Here is a 14,598-nt window from a genome sequence, read left to right as displayed (position 1 = left end):
AAACATGCCAAGTGGAAATAAGTCCAGGACCAGCCTATTGGCTCAGGGTGTCTGATACTCCGAGGGAGGAGTTGTAAAGTTTGATGGCCACAGGTAGGAATGACTTCCTATGACTCTCAGTGTTACATCTTGGTGGAATGAGTCTCTGGCTGAATGTACTTCTGTGCCTAACCAGTACATTATGGAGTGTTAGTGTTAGCATATTACCTAATGAATACTTCTCTTAAGTATTCACCAATGAGAGGGAACTTGATGACAGTGAGGACATTATGAGTAAGGTGCTGTTCTGGAGCATGTTGATATTAAGAGGGAGGAGCTGTTGGAGTTGTTAAAATACATTAGGACAGATAAGTCCCCGGGGCCTGACGAAGTATTCCCCAGGCTGCTCCACGAGGCAAGGGAAGAGATTGCTGAGCCTCTGACTAGGATCCTTACGTCCTCGTTGTCCACAGGAATGGTACTGGAGGATTGGAGGGAGGCGAATGTTGTCCCCTTGTTCAAAATAGGTAGTAGGGATAGTCCGGGTAATTATAGACCAGTGAGCCTTACATCTGTGGTGGAAAAGCCGTTGGAAAAGATTCTTAGAGATAGGATCTATGGGCATTTAGAGAATCATGGTCTCAAAGTCAGCATGGCTTTGGGAAGGGCAGATCGTGTCTAACAAGCCTGATAGAGTTCTTTGAGGAGGTGACCAGGCATATAGATGAGGGTAGTGCAGTGGATGTGATCTACATGGATTTTAGTAAGGCATTTGCCAAGGTTCCGCACAGTAGGCTTATTCAGAAAGTCAGAAGGCATGGGATCCAGGGAAGTTTGGTAAGGTGGATTCAGAATCGGCTTGCATACAGAAGGCAGAGGGTCGTGGTGGAGGGAATACATTCAGATTGGAGGGTTGTGACTAGTGGTATCCCACAAGGATCCGTTCTGGGACCTCTACTTTTCGTGATTTTTATTAACGACCTGGATGTGGGGGTAGAAGGGTGGGTTGGCAAGTTTGCAGACGACACAAAGGTTGGTGGTGTTGTAGATAGTGTAGAGGGTTGTCGAAGATTGCAGAGAAACATTGATAGGATGCAGAGGTGGGCTGAGAAGTGGCAGATGGAGTTCAACCCGGAGAAATGTGAGGTGGTACACTTTGGAAGGACAAACTCCAAGGCAGAGTACAAAGTAAATGGCAGGATACTTGGTAGTGTGGAGGAGCAGAGGGATCTGGGGGTACATGTCCACAGACCCCTGTAAGTTGCCTCACAGATAGATAGAAAACTTATGGAATGTTAGCTGGGATCTGGTCGCCTCACTATAGGAAGGATGTGGAAGCATTGGAAAGGGCACAGAGGAGATTTACCAGGATGCTACCTGGTTTAGGGTGTATGGATTATGATCAGAGATTAAGGGAGCTAGGGCTTTACTCTTTGGAGAGAAGGAGGATGAGAGGAGACATGATAGAGGTGTACAAGATATTAAGAGGAATAGATAGAGTGGATAGCCAGCGCCTCTTCCCCAGGGCACCACTGCTCAATACAAGAGGACATGGCTTTAGGTAAGGGGTTGAAAGTTCAAGGGGGATATTAAAGGAAGGGTTTTTACTCAGAGAGTGGTTAGTGCGTGGAATGCACTGCCTGAGTCAGTGGTGGAAACAGATACACTAGTGAAATTTAAGAGACTACTAGACAGATATATGGAGGAATTTAAGGTGGAGGGTTATATGGGAGGCAGGGTTTGAGGGTCGGCACAACATTGTGGGCTGAAGGGCCTGTAATGTGCTGTACTATTCTATGTTCTATGAGTATCAAATCCAACAATGGGATAAACTAATTCACAAAGATTTCTGTATTTTGAGATGAGTTAACATTATGAATAGTATAAGCAAACTTGTCTGTTCTGTACAATAGAGTTCATGGGCTAGATTTATAATCTACTTTTCAACACAACATTTCATATTGCCCATTGAGAGCTTGGGATCACTGCAGATGGTTACCTTTTGTGAACAGGTGTCAGTTCTGTGCTTCTTTGAAATGTATTGGAATGGAATTTGAACATTGCCTAGTCTGAACTGATGAAATGTTTTAAGAGGCACAACCAGTACCTATCACAAACAAGAGAAAATCTGCAGATGCTGAAAATCCAGGCAACACATGCAAAATGCTGAGGGAGCTCAGCAGGCCAGACAGCACCTATGGAAAAGGGTACAGTCGACATTTCAGGCTGAGACCCTTCAGCAGGACTGAAGAAAAAAAGATGAGGAGTCAGATTTAGAAGGTGGGGAGAGGGGAGGGAGAAACTCAAGCTGATAGTCAAAACGGGGGAAGGGAGGGGTCCTCTACTGTCTCAATGAGGCCACACTCAAGTTGGAGGTGCAAAACCTTATATTCCATCTGGGTAGGCTCCAAACTTAATGTATGAACATCGATTTCTTGAACTTCCGGTAATGCTGCCACCCCCCACTTCACCATTCCCCATCCCCTTTATTTTCTCTCACCTTATCCCCTTGCCTGCCCCATGGACTCTTTCTGGTGCTCCTCCCCCTTTTCTTTCTTCCATGGCCTCCTGTCCTCTCCTATTAGATTCCCCCTTCTCCAGCCCCGTATCTCTCTCACCAATCAACTTCCCAGCTCTTTACTTCACCCTTCCCCTCCCCCATTTCATCTAACATCTTGAGTTTCTCATTCCCCTTCCCCCCGCCAACCTTCTAACTCTGACTCTTCATCTTTTTTTCCAGTCCTGCTGAAGGATCTCGGCCTGAAATGTTGACTATACTCTTCTCCATAGATGCTGTCTAGCCTGCTGAACTCCTCCAGCATTTTGTGTGTGTTGCCCAGTATCTATGCGCAGATTGGTCAGAGTTGTATAAATGCTTTGCCGTTAAAAAAATAATCTAGTGCTTTTCCGGCATATATAACAAATAAACTCTTCTTGGACTTCCAGCCAGGTAAAGTCTTGATTATAAACGCCATTTCAAAGACAAACTCCACCATCCCAGGTGAAGATTGCAGAATTGTCATCGAAATGACAGTTATAATAGATACCTGTACCCAACTGGAAGCCCAAGAAGAGCTTATTGTTTCTGTGTTATTTTGTGAAAAGAAAAAAAACCATACCTTGGTACAGTAACTGTGAATATCTCAGAGGCAAGCCAGATTCTCTACATCTTCAGCGAAGGAAACCTGCCACACATAGCCCCAAACTCAACAGTGATTGACTCTGAACGGCCTCAATGGATAAGGATGGGAGATAAAAGCTGTTCTTCCAGTGTGGTGAACAAGCCCCGAACAAACCTTCGGCAAGAAAGCTGGAGCTAATTAGGTACTAACATCTGATCAATTGTAATGGGAGTAGAGCCTTCCATCAAGGAGTAAAATAAGCACTAGTAGATCATGGAGGCACAACTCCTAACTTCTACTTTATAGCAGATCGAACTCAATAGTTGGACCTTAACATGGAGTGTGGCACAGCTGAAATTCACTTCAGTGACAGCATCACTGTATTAGACAAAATACAGGGTAGCACTGAGAAACTACACTTGTTAATTTTAAAAAATGTGAGTATGCTGTAGGTGGCATAGGTGGCGGGCTGATTATCTGCAGGGTTAGCGTATGCACTGTGAAGGTTTATCACACAAAGCTTGTGTCAGACTGGAAATTAACCTTGTCAGTAATCGCACCCATTCATTCCATCACATTGTCAACGCTATTTAAGTATGGGTTAAGCAAGTTACGAAAAATGTGTTGAAGCCCCTAATAAAATACTAGACAATGTAATCAGGAAATACAGCCTACGTGCTCTCAGTGTATTTAGCAGCAGTGTTAATGGTCTTGCTGATTTTAAAACGTGGAGCTGCAGCATTAAAAAGGAGTGGGTAGTTTATTCAGCGTGCTGGAGAGAAAGCTGATATGCGGAGGTGCCGGTCGGCCGCGCTGGGCGTCCCACGCGTGCACTGGGAGCCGTGTGAGAAGAGCAAACAGCCGCCGGGTCCTGCGACAAACTGAAGCTGCTGCTAAAGCAGGCGCCTGCTGGTCCTGGAGGACTGATTTAGCGCTGGCGACTGACTGTCTGTGTTCCAACCAACCTGATCATGAACCCAGACAGTTTGAAGTTTAAGATCGCTCGGTTTGTTTGACCAGTGCACCTAGTCATCGTAAGATTGAACACTTGGAGATTTTTTTCTTCACATCTTTACCTCTAACTGGCATTAACAAAGGGAGAACGTGAAAAAATAAATTGTAAATCTGTGGAGTAAAATCGGACGGAAGCACATAAGAGCTATGATTGAAGATCAGTCTTACCCCCGATTGAGAGTCTGACATATTCATTGGGGGCAGGACACTTGCCTGCGTTTCCAGCTGTTGCCCATGATTGATCGATCATACGTTATCGCACAGGAGCTGAAGTTCTCGATCAAGTACAATAGTCTTTTAATATCCCATTTTACCTATTTAAATCATCGCATCTGTTCAAGCATTAGCTGCAGTTACAGCAGTACAAATAAAAATACATTTTGGCTTATTAACATGGAAAAAAAGAATTTATAACTTGACAGCGGAAAGTAAAGTCTGTAGAAGCACATGTAACGTATACATCAAAAATATATTAAAATATTGAAAGTGTTTCTGTTGGGTATTTAATATTTCAGTAATATTTGAGTAATTATTAAAAACATAACAGTGGAGACAAGGAAGTTCTAAACAAACTGAAGATGACTACCTACCTGTTGAAGCGCAGCGAGACATCTAAGTTTTTAAAAAGGCCGAAAACAGATAACTTTGTGGGTTCATAAACAGTATCGGCGATAAAAATCATAAATGAAAAAAAGCAGAAGTGACTGGCTACATTGGAAAGATAGGCACATTCGACTGCACAAAAGATAAGTGGATATTGTATACTGTACTGAGAAAATTGAGGAACATTCTGGGCAAATGATATAGCCAATGCAAAGTGAGTGCCAGTTTTGCAGAGTGCATTGGGTGGAAAGGCATGCTGCTCCAACCAAACCTGCCGAAATGATATTGTGAAAGTAATACAGGAACATTTAGAACCAAAACCATTGTTGATTGCAGAATATTTTAGGTTTTGCAAGCAAAATCAAAAGGAAAGGGAGTCCCTGGACTGAAGAGAAGGTCTGACCATTGTCAGTTCAGTGATGGGCTCAGTGATGTACTGAGAGATCAATTAGTTTGTGGAATCCGACAAGAAAGCATTCAAAAATGGTTCCTCACTGAAGCATAACTCCCATTTAAAACAGCAATTTTGCCAGAGATGCAAATGAGTTACAGGCAGGAATGAAAGTGAGTGTGAAAGAAAGTGCAACATCAGAGGCCTGCCTGGCCCAACAAATTGTGTTACCATTGTGGCAGTGGCTCACATATCATGAGACTGTAAGATTTAGGAGCAGATTTAGGCTATTTGGCCCATTGTGTCTGCTCTGCCACTTCATCATGGCTGATCCAATTTTCCTCTCAGCCCCAATCTCCTGCCTCCCCTCCCCCATCCCCATATTCCTTCATACCTTGACGAATCTAGAATCTATCAACCTTTGTCTTAAGTGTACATACAGACTTGGCACTTACAGCTACCTGTGGCAAAGTATTCCACAGATTCACCAATCTCCCGCTAAAGAAATTCCTCCTCATCTCCATTCTCAAAGGATGCCTCTCTATTCTGAGGCTGTGCCATCTGGTCTTAGACTCTCCCACCATAGGAAACATCCTCTCCACATCCACTCAATAAAGGCCTTTCACCATTCGATCGGTTTCAATTAGGTCACTGCTCATTCTTCTGAATTCTAGTGTATACAGGCCCAGAGCCATTAAACACTCTTCATATGATAAGCCATTCAATCCTGGAATCATTTTTGTGAATCTCCCTTAAACCCTCTCCAGTTCCAGCACACCCTTTTGAAGATAAGGAGCCCACAACTGCTCACAAAACTCCAAGTGAGACCTCACCAGTTCTTAATAAAGTCTCAACATCACATCCTTGCTTTTATATCCTAGTCCTCTTGAAATGAATGCTAACATTGTATTTGCCTTCTTCACCACAGACTCAATCTGCAAATTAATCTTTAGGGAATCTTCCACAAAGACTCCCATGTCCCTTTGTGCCTCAATTTTTTTTTTGTATTTTCTCTCCATTTAGAAAATAGTCAACCTGTTCATTTCTTCAGTCAAAATGCATGAGGCATATTCTTCCTGACCTGGTATACCATCTTCCTGACCTGGTATACCATCTTCCTGACCTGGTATACCATCTGCCACTTCTCTGCTCATTCTCCCAATCTTTCTGTAGCCTCTCTACTTCCTCAAAATTACCTGCCCCTCCACCTATCTTCATATTGTCTGCAAACATTGCAACAAAGCCATCAATTCCTTCATTCAAGTCATTGACATATAACGTAAAAATAATTGGTCCCAACTCAGACCCCTGTGAAACACCACTAGTCACCGGCAGCCAGCAGAAAAGGCTCCCTTTATTCCCAGTCTTTGCTTTCTGCCAATCAGCCACTGCTTTATCCATGCTAGAATCTTTCCTGTAATACCATGGTCTTGTAGTTTGTTAAGCAGCCTCATGTGTGGCACCTTGTCAAAGGCCCTAGTGTAGATACCGAGTGTAGATAATGGACTGCCTTCATACAATGTTATTGATGGCTGCATCCTCCAAATCCTCATTTTCATTGTTGATCCTTCAAATTCTTTATAATCCCTAACATGGTGAAATAGTGAAATTATTTCATTTTTGCTCCTGGCTGTTTCTGACATCTCCACACTCGAATGCTTGAAACCGCGGTGAGCAAAACAGTTCTGAATTGTCTTACTGCATATTTTTCGCCAACTACCAGTGACAAAGATTTCTGCTTTTTGAGCATAACCTCACACAATTGACACTGTTTTAAAACTGTTCACTCTAAAAAATAGTGTAGTGTCTAATGGCCACATTAAAAGTGCACGCATTTGATGCTAGTAGTCCCCTGTCCCAGTTAAGCAGCAAATAAATGAAAGAAATTCTGGCTTTTTTCTTGATTAGCTTTTGTTCTTTAAGACTTGTTCCAAATATCTAGCTAATCCAATTAACCAGAATCCACTATATATATATAGTTAGAGTCCCTCTTATTGCACATCAAGAAGGAAGCATGTTAGAAGTACATTGGCTCATATATCGTGGTTGTCATGTTTGGAAAACTCTCTGCACTGAGTGAGACTAGCCATAGTTTTAAAATCTTCAAGTGGGTGACTAAATGCAGAAATCGAGCAGCCACTTGCAGAGATTTCCTGTTCCTCCACCAGGTGTGCTCTAGGTACCTTTTGACAGGAATCATCTCAAATAACTGGACTGACAATTTTGTAAATTATTTTCCTCTTGTAAAATAATTTGAAAAGGTTAAGCCATGTAGAATAATATTTAGCTGAGTATTTAGAAGCACAATTATTGTTGAACAAGCTCAGTAGCCTCAAAACATTTATCTTATTTTCATGAAATGTCAAATGATTAAAAATTACATTTTTAAAAGTTAACCTATTATTTTTCATTTATTTCCTTAGTCCCATGTGTACGTCACATTTCTTTACTTCCCAGCCAACTTGAAAATCCAGATCAATTGGGCAGCATCATTTGCTACAACTGGAAGTGCAAGATTAAATAATGGGTCATAACTTTGCATGAGTAATCTAAATGAAATTACTGAAGTTCATTCTTATTACACAGGTAGCAAATTTATGTCTCCCATGAGAGTATTATTTAACACCCAATCCAAATGCTTCTGTCAGTTATTCACCTTCCTTCACAGGCTGTCCGTCTGGAAGCTTCTCTGATAAAATCAAGGAAAATCCTTTGAGTTAATATTAAGCTGTGGAGGCCAAGTCATTGAGTGAATTTAAGGCAGATATTGATCAGCTCTTTGTAAAAGGGGTTAAAGATTATGGGGAGAAAGCTGTGGAATGGAGTTGAAAAAATCAGCTGTGATTGAATGGGGAGCAAATTCAATGGACTGAATGGTTTACTATCTTATGATCTTTGGGCATTTACAAATTAGATCTAAATGAAGTGTAAATATCTCACCATATTGTATGTAGCATGACAGAATTATAACAGAACACTAAGCCAAATCTTTCCTTAAAAAAACTCCCTAACTCCCCCACCCTCCACACACTCAAAGTAACATTTCAAAATACATTTGGAAATGTTTTATATATTTCAAGAAATTTATTGATTATTTCATTTTCTTTTTCCGGACAGATATACTGTAAGTGCTCCAACTTTCATTTATTGCTCTGTAACTTGTTTAAAATGCTCGCAATAATTGTACATTTTCTTTCTTGGTTTGATGGCTGTGATATTTATTTAAGGCGATTGGTTCCTCAGTCAGCTTATTGACTCCATGACTGCTGGATACCAGGGATCACCTTGAACTGATTGATGCCTGATAACAGGAAACTGACAAAGAAGTTCTGATCAATTAGTCCTGACGAAGGGTCTCAGCCCGAAACGTCGACAGTGCTTCTCCTTATAGATGCTGCCTGGCCTGCTGTGTTCCGCCAGCATTTTGTGTGTCCTGATCAATTATGATTGCTATATATTAGAGGAGAATTTTTTGAGACTAGTGATAAAAGTCATTACACGAGGAAATCTGCAGATGCTGGAAATTCAAACAACAACACACACAAAATGCTGGTGGAACACAGCAGGCCAGGCAGCATCTATAGGGAGAAGCACTGTCGACGTTTCGGGCCGAGACCCTTCATCAGGACTAACTGAAAGGAAACATAGTAAGAGATAGTAAGATAAAAGTCATTGCCTTGCCATTGATGATTAGTAACACTACATATTTCACAATTTTACCAAAGTGTATGTATTAAGAGTGAAAAGAGGGACCAGAAACAAACTTATTTTGATTCCTATAATGGAGTCAAAGATTGCAAGACATTTTCAGCAGCAGAAATTGTTCTGAAGATCTAAGGGCAATTAACGAGCTCTTGTTTTGGCATTTATGTGTCAATTAGGTTTTATGCCTTGAAGAGCCACACCAGTTTTGACTTCATCAAAATACTGTCTTACATTATTTTGTATGATATCTTCCAGTTTTATACATAACAGAGAGATAATGAGAACAAAGAGGAAAAGAGAAGTGTCTGGTGTAAATAAGGTAAATTGGTCAGGAAACTGGTATACCTCCAGTATCATTATGGATACAAACATTCACAATGGAACTTGAGTTAATTGTCATTGCTTCTTTGAATCACTGCACAAAATTTTCCTGGCTTTCTTGCTAATCTTATCAAGTCATACATGCAAATACTTTCTGCACTGAAAAAAGGACATAATGGCCCTAGTTATCTGCATGAAGTTGAGGGTTCAATGCCTGGCAATCATTAGCCAAGAGGGCTTGATGAGGGCAGGATGAAAAGCTGCATGATCAGCAGCATAATTGAGATTTATTTAGCAGTGTCTCATGAAACTGCAGTTAACAGAGACTGGGCTCCCTGCAGAAATGCCAGAGGTGGTGGAAATATTTTCCCACAACAAGGCAGAAACTACTGAAATCCAATCACCGTGTGACTGCTGTCCTCGTCTGAAACCAACACTACCCTTCTGACTTTCATTACACAGGCTTTGTGCACAGATTTGCTGTATCAATACAGCTGTGGGCTTGTCCTGTTGAAACAAGTAATAGCAGAATCCCATTTTCATCCTTAACATTAAGTGCATTTGCCTGCTGAGGGATTTGATTTCCTTGTTTCAGTCTCTGGCCTCTGTTGTTAACACAATACAGACAGCAAACATGTTCCAACTTGTTAACTGTGACATAAAAGGATCACAGTGTTATGAGCATTTATAGTGTGTTAAACATCTTTCAAAAATATATATATGACTAGTTTCTCCGTTGAGATGTTTCTTCCATATAACCGTGAGCCTAGAATTAAAAGATTTTAAAAGATAAGGAGGGAACTGCACTGCATTTGAAATGGACATAAGGGATGTGATGTGGAATTAACCAGCTCCCATTATTTTCAGCGCAGGCAACTTGCCAACTTCATGCTGCCTGTTCATTGAACTGATTGCAGTATGCAGCCAGCACTCTACGTGCTTTTGAGTGGCTGCACGCCCCGCAGGAGACACCAGACCGAGAGAAACCAGTACCACTTACAGGCAGCTTGTGCTTCTTAAAGTGGAAATGCGCTGTGGACACAGCAGGTGGTGGAAATCATTGGTAGAAGTGGAAACAATAGGCTCAGACGTTCTCTAGTGCTGCCATGCCTTGTGGAGAGTGGGAGAAATACACTCAGTGGGCCACTCTATTAGGCACAGGAGTGGAACCCGGTGTGGTCTGCTGTAGCCCATCCAGTTCCAGTTTGACATGTTGTTCATTCAGAGATGGTCATCTGCACACTATTGTGAAAAATGTGGTTATCTGAGTTACATTCATCTTCATGTCACTCTGAACCTTTTCTCCTCTGACTTCTCTCATTAACAAGGCATTTTCACCCACAGAACTACTGCTCACTGGATGTATTTTTAAATCATCTGTGTACACTCTAGAGACTGCTGTACATGAAAACGCTAGGAGATCAGCAGTTTCTGAGATACTCAAACCACCCCATCTGGCATCAACAATCATTCAGTGGTCAAAGTCACATAGATCACATTTCTTTGGGCAGACTGACAACTGAACCGATGACCATGTCTGCATGCCCTTATGCACTGAGTTGCTGCCCCAGGATTGGCTGATTTGATATTTGCATTACTAAGAGGGTGTACAGTTGTACCTAATAAAGTGGCCACTGAGTGTATACAGCGCTCTAAAGAGAGAGCTGCCAAAATGCACTAAGTGTGGATAACTATTACAGACAATGCATGGACTGAAGTTCTAGGCTTCAATGCCACAAGAAGTTCACTGGGCTTATGCAACTGATCGATATTGTTGAATGGATCTTCAAAGACCATATTCTTCTAATTGAACCGTTAACCTAAAACGGTTCATTACATCACTTTTCTAACATGCACTTAGATCTCCTGAGGAGATGTTACTCTGTTGGTGGAGCAGACCTTGCTGAGACTAGTCTGTGATGGGCTCAAACAATAGAAGTTGATCGAATCCTCATAAGTGACCTTTCTCACATGCGACTTGCCCCTCAACCCACAGTCCCTTCTGATTTAGCAGGTGCTCTGCATTTATTAACCAGTGGAATAGATTGTTTCAGAAGACCAGTGTTGTGTTCTGCTTTGTTCTATCTTGACGGTAGTGGGATTTCCAATCTTTACAGAGAGTGTGTCTGTGAGATCATTAACAATAAATAGATAATTCTGTTCTTTCATTACAGGCCGTCCCTGGGTTTTGCTGAGTACCTCCATTCTGTCTGCAATGGCCATCTCTAGCTTCCAGTTGCATGTCCCACAGCAGTTTTCTCCAGTGCTAAAGATAGGCCTGCCACAAACTTGACGTACAATATCTCGCATTCCACTTGCGTAGCTTACAACATAATGATATGAACATCGGATTTTCCATTTTCGGGTAATCTGGTGTTCCCCTCCCACACACATTCACCAATCTATCTGTAGTGACAATCTTTTCTTTACCCTCCTAGTCCTGTTGCAAGATGTCAACTTATACCATTTATGTTCACAGATGCTGCTTGACTCTTCTGTTTTTCATTCTTTTCTTGGGGTCTTTTGATATCTTTTTGCAACTTTAACTATGCTCTTACTTTTGCTATTCATATTTCATTGTTTTTATATTGCCTTACAAGGATGATAATTTATAATCATCCTTGAAGTCTTTGTTAAAGTGTTTTCAAATCATTTAGATTCTTCACGAATGGATTATCTATTTTTACTTCCCTTCCTTTTCGTCTGTTTTCCCCCCCCAATTAAACTAAAGATTATGAAGGGTTTTACTATTCAATTACATTGAAATATACAAAGAAAAGATTAAAGTTATCATAAAAGTATCTTTATATTTGAAATTTCTCATGTAACTGGTTGTTTAATATTAGTAAAATTCAACTGTACAAGGTTTGAAGGCTCAATTCAGAGAGAAAAAAATCTAATTCAGTAACAGACATATATAACCTTTCAAGAAAGAAAGATGAACTTGCAAATTAAATTTCAATAATATTTATGTTATTCCCACATGTCCAACCTAATTCCAACCAGCTCTTCAGTACAATAATATATCACTTGATGTTTTCCTGAATCCATTCTTCACTGTTATTGTCAGTGTGTGTTTGTCAGACACATGCAGTCATCAACTTTTCCCTCAGTGGAACTGAGAAAACAAAAAGAAACCAAACATTTAAGGGTCATTTGTCTGGTAGGAATAAACCAGAGATCATTTTTCTTGGTTGATTTGAGATGCACAAGAACACAAGAAAATAGGGGCAGGGGTAGGCCTCTGGGCTCATCAAGCCTGTCCCACTATTCAATATGATCATAACTGATATGCTCCAGGACTCAACTCCTCTTCTGTATTTGTTTCCAAAAAACATTTAATTCCCTAATGTTTCAAAAATTATCTTCAACCTCTTTAACAACTCTAAGGATCAAGCCTCCATAAACCCCATAGAACTTTATTTTAATTAGGCTATTGCCCATCTCCCCCAAGCATATAGATCCTGCTCAAAACTTAATATCCCAATTCTTCTTTAGTTGCTGTGGAGAAGAAACTTTGAATAAATTCACTTGAAATGTGTTGTTATCAGTAACATTGATACTAATTGACCAAGAGGAGAATGTTTTTCTTTGTAAGTTTGACATCAGTTACACTTTACACTACGGAACTCCTACAATCCAAATTAGGTGTGATAACTTTCAGCCTGGCTCTGGTGATCGATTCTAAGCCCAAAGAAAAACAGGTATGCTGATGTCATGGCTAGATTCCACCAGTCTAAAATGAATGGGCATTCTCTGACCATTTGGGTTAACGTATGTGGTGTGTTTGATGGCTCTAGGCCTGTACTTGGTGGAGTTTAGAAGAATGGGGGTGGGAGGTGGGGGTCTCATTGAAAACTAAAATGCAGAAAACTGAAGAATTAATGGGTTGTTAAACAGTGAGTATCCAGTGACAATAATCATTTTTAAAAAGCAGAAATGGTTGGCTACATCAGAAACCTTGACATGTTTGATTACACAACAGATGCTCTAGATGGTGAGAACATGAATGTAGTGAGGACCCTCAGCTACCTGGATGACAAACCTGAGTGGAGCACCAACACAGAGGCTGTGTACAAGAAGGGCCAGAGTCGCCTCTTCTTTGAGGAGATTGAGATCCTTTGGAGTATGCAGGCCTCTCCTTCACATATTCTACCAGTCTGTTGTCGCCAGTGTAATCTTCTTTGCGGTGGTGTGCTGGGGCAATGGCATCAACATGGGTGATGCCAATGGACTCAATAAACCGATTAGAAAGGCTGGCTCTGTTACAGGAGTCAAACTGTACATTCTGGAGGCAGTGGGGAACAAGGGACCCTATGGGAAATCCTGGAAATTCTGGGCAATGTTTCTCACCCTGTGCATGCCACCTTGGGTGAACAGAGGAGCACTTTTAGTATTAGACTGAGACAATTGTGCTGCTCCAAAGAGCGCTATATGAGGTCATTCTTACCCTCGGCGATTAGGCTCTATAATGAGTCGACCTTTAGCTGGGGAAATGATGATCCCCTCCTGTTAAACTGTTTGAGGTAACTTACTTTTTGTTCTTTCTTACTTCTCTTCTAATATTTGTATATCTGTGCACTTGTAATGCTACTGTGACACTGTAATTTCCTTTGGGATCAATAATGTATCTATCTATCTATAACTGGTTCATGCATACTGAGGAGTTAAGCAGTATTTTGGAGCAAATGAAACAGCCAGCAAGTGCCAGTTTTGCTGGGTGTATTAGGTTTAAAGGTACGTATACAGTTTGCGTAGAAATTTAACTGCTCCAACCAAACCAGCCAAAAAGTACAACAGGAACATTTGGAACTAAAACGATTGTAGACTGCAGAGTGCTTTAAGTTTTATAAGTGGAATCAAAAGGAAAGGGAGTTCATTTCAGTGTATGGAGCTGAATTGAAGAGGTTGTTTGAGCATTGTCATTTCAGTAATGGGCTTAATGATCCACTGAGAGATGATTTAGTTTGTGGAATCTTATGAGAAAGCATTCAAAAACACTCCTAGCTGAAGCATAACTTACAGTTAAAGGAGGACTTGAAATAGCCATATCAATGGAAATGGTGGACAGGGATGCAACTGAGTTGCAGTCAGAAATGAAAATAAGCGTGAACAAAATTGCAGCATCTTTACAGAAACCAGCTTGGCCGAACAAATTGTGTTATTTTTGTGGCAGGGGCTCACATACATCAGACCAATGCAGGTTTAAGGGTGAAACTTGCACAAAATGCAACAAAGTAGGACACATACTAAGAGCATGTCGGGCGGGCAAAAATAAATGGACTGCACAGGGATAAGAAAAAGATAAATCAAGCTGCAGTTTCAAAAAGAGCACTAATCTGCATGTTGTTAAAAGGTCTGATAATGATGAGAGTGACACAGGACTGTATACCCTTGAGATTTACAGTGTGAAAACAAGCAATGTGGTTTACACCAGAAGTGAGCAACAAATGAATTAAAGTG

Source organism: Hemitrygon akajei, chromosome 11, assembly GCF_048418815.1.
Source record: "Hemitrygon akajei chromosome 11, sHemAka1.3, whole genome shotgun sequence".
Classification (NCBI taxonomy): Eukaryota; Metazoa; Chordata; class Chondrichthyes; order Myliobatiformes; family Dasyatidae; genus Hemitrygon; species Hemitrygon akajei.
This window is presented reverse-complemented; position numbering follows the sequence as displayed.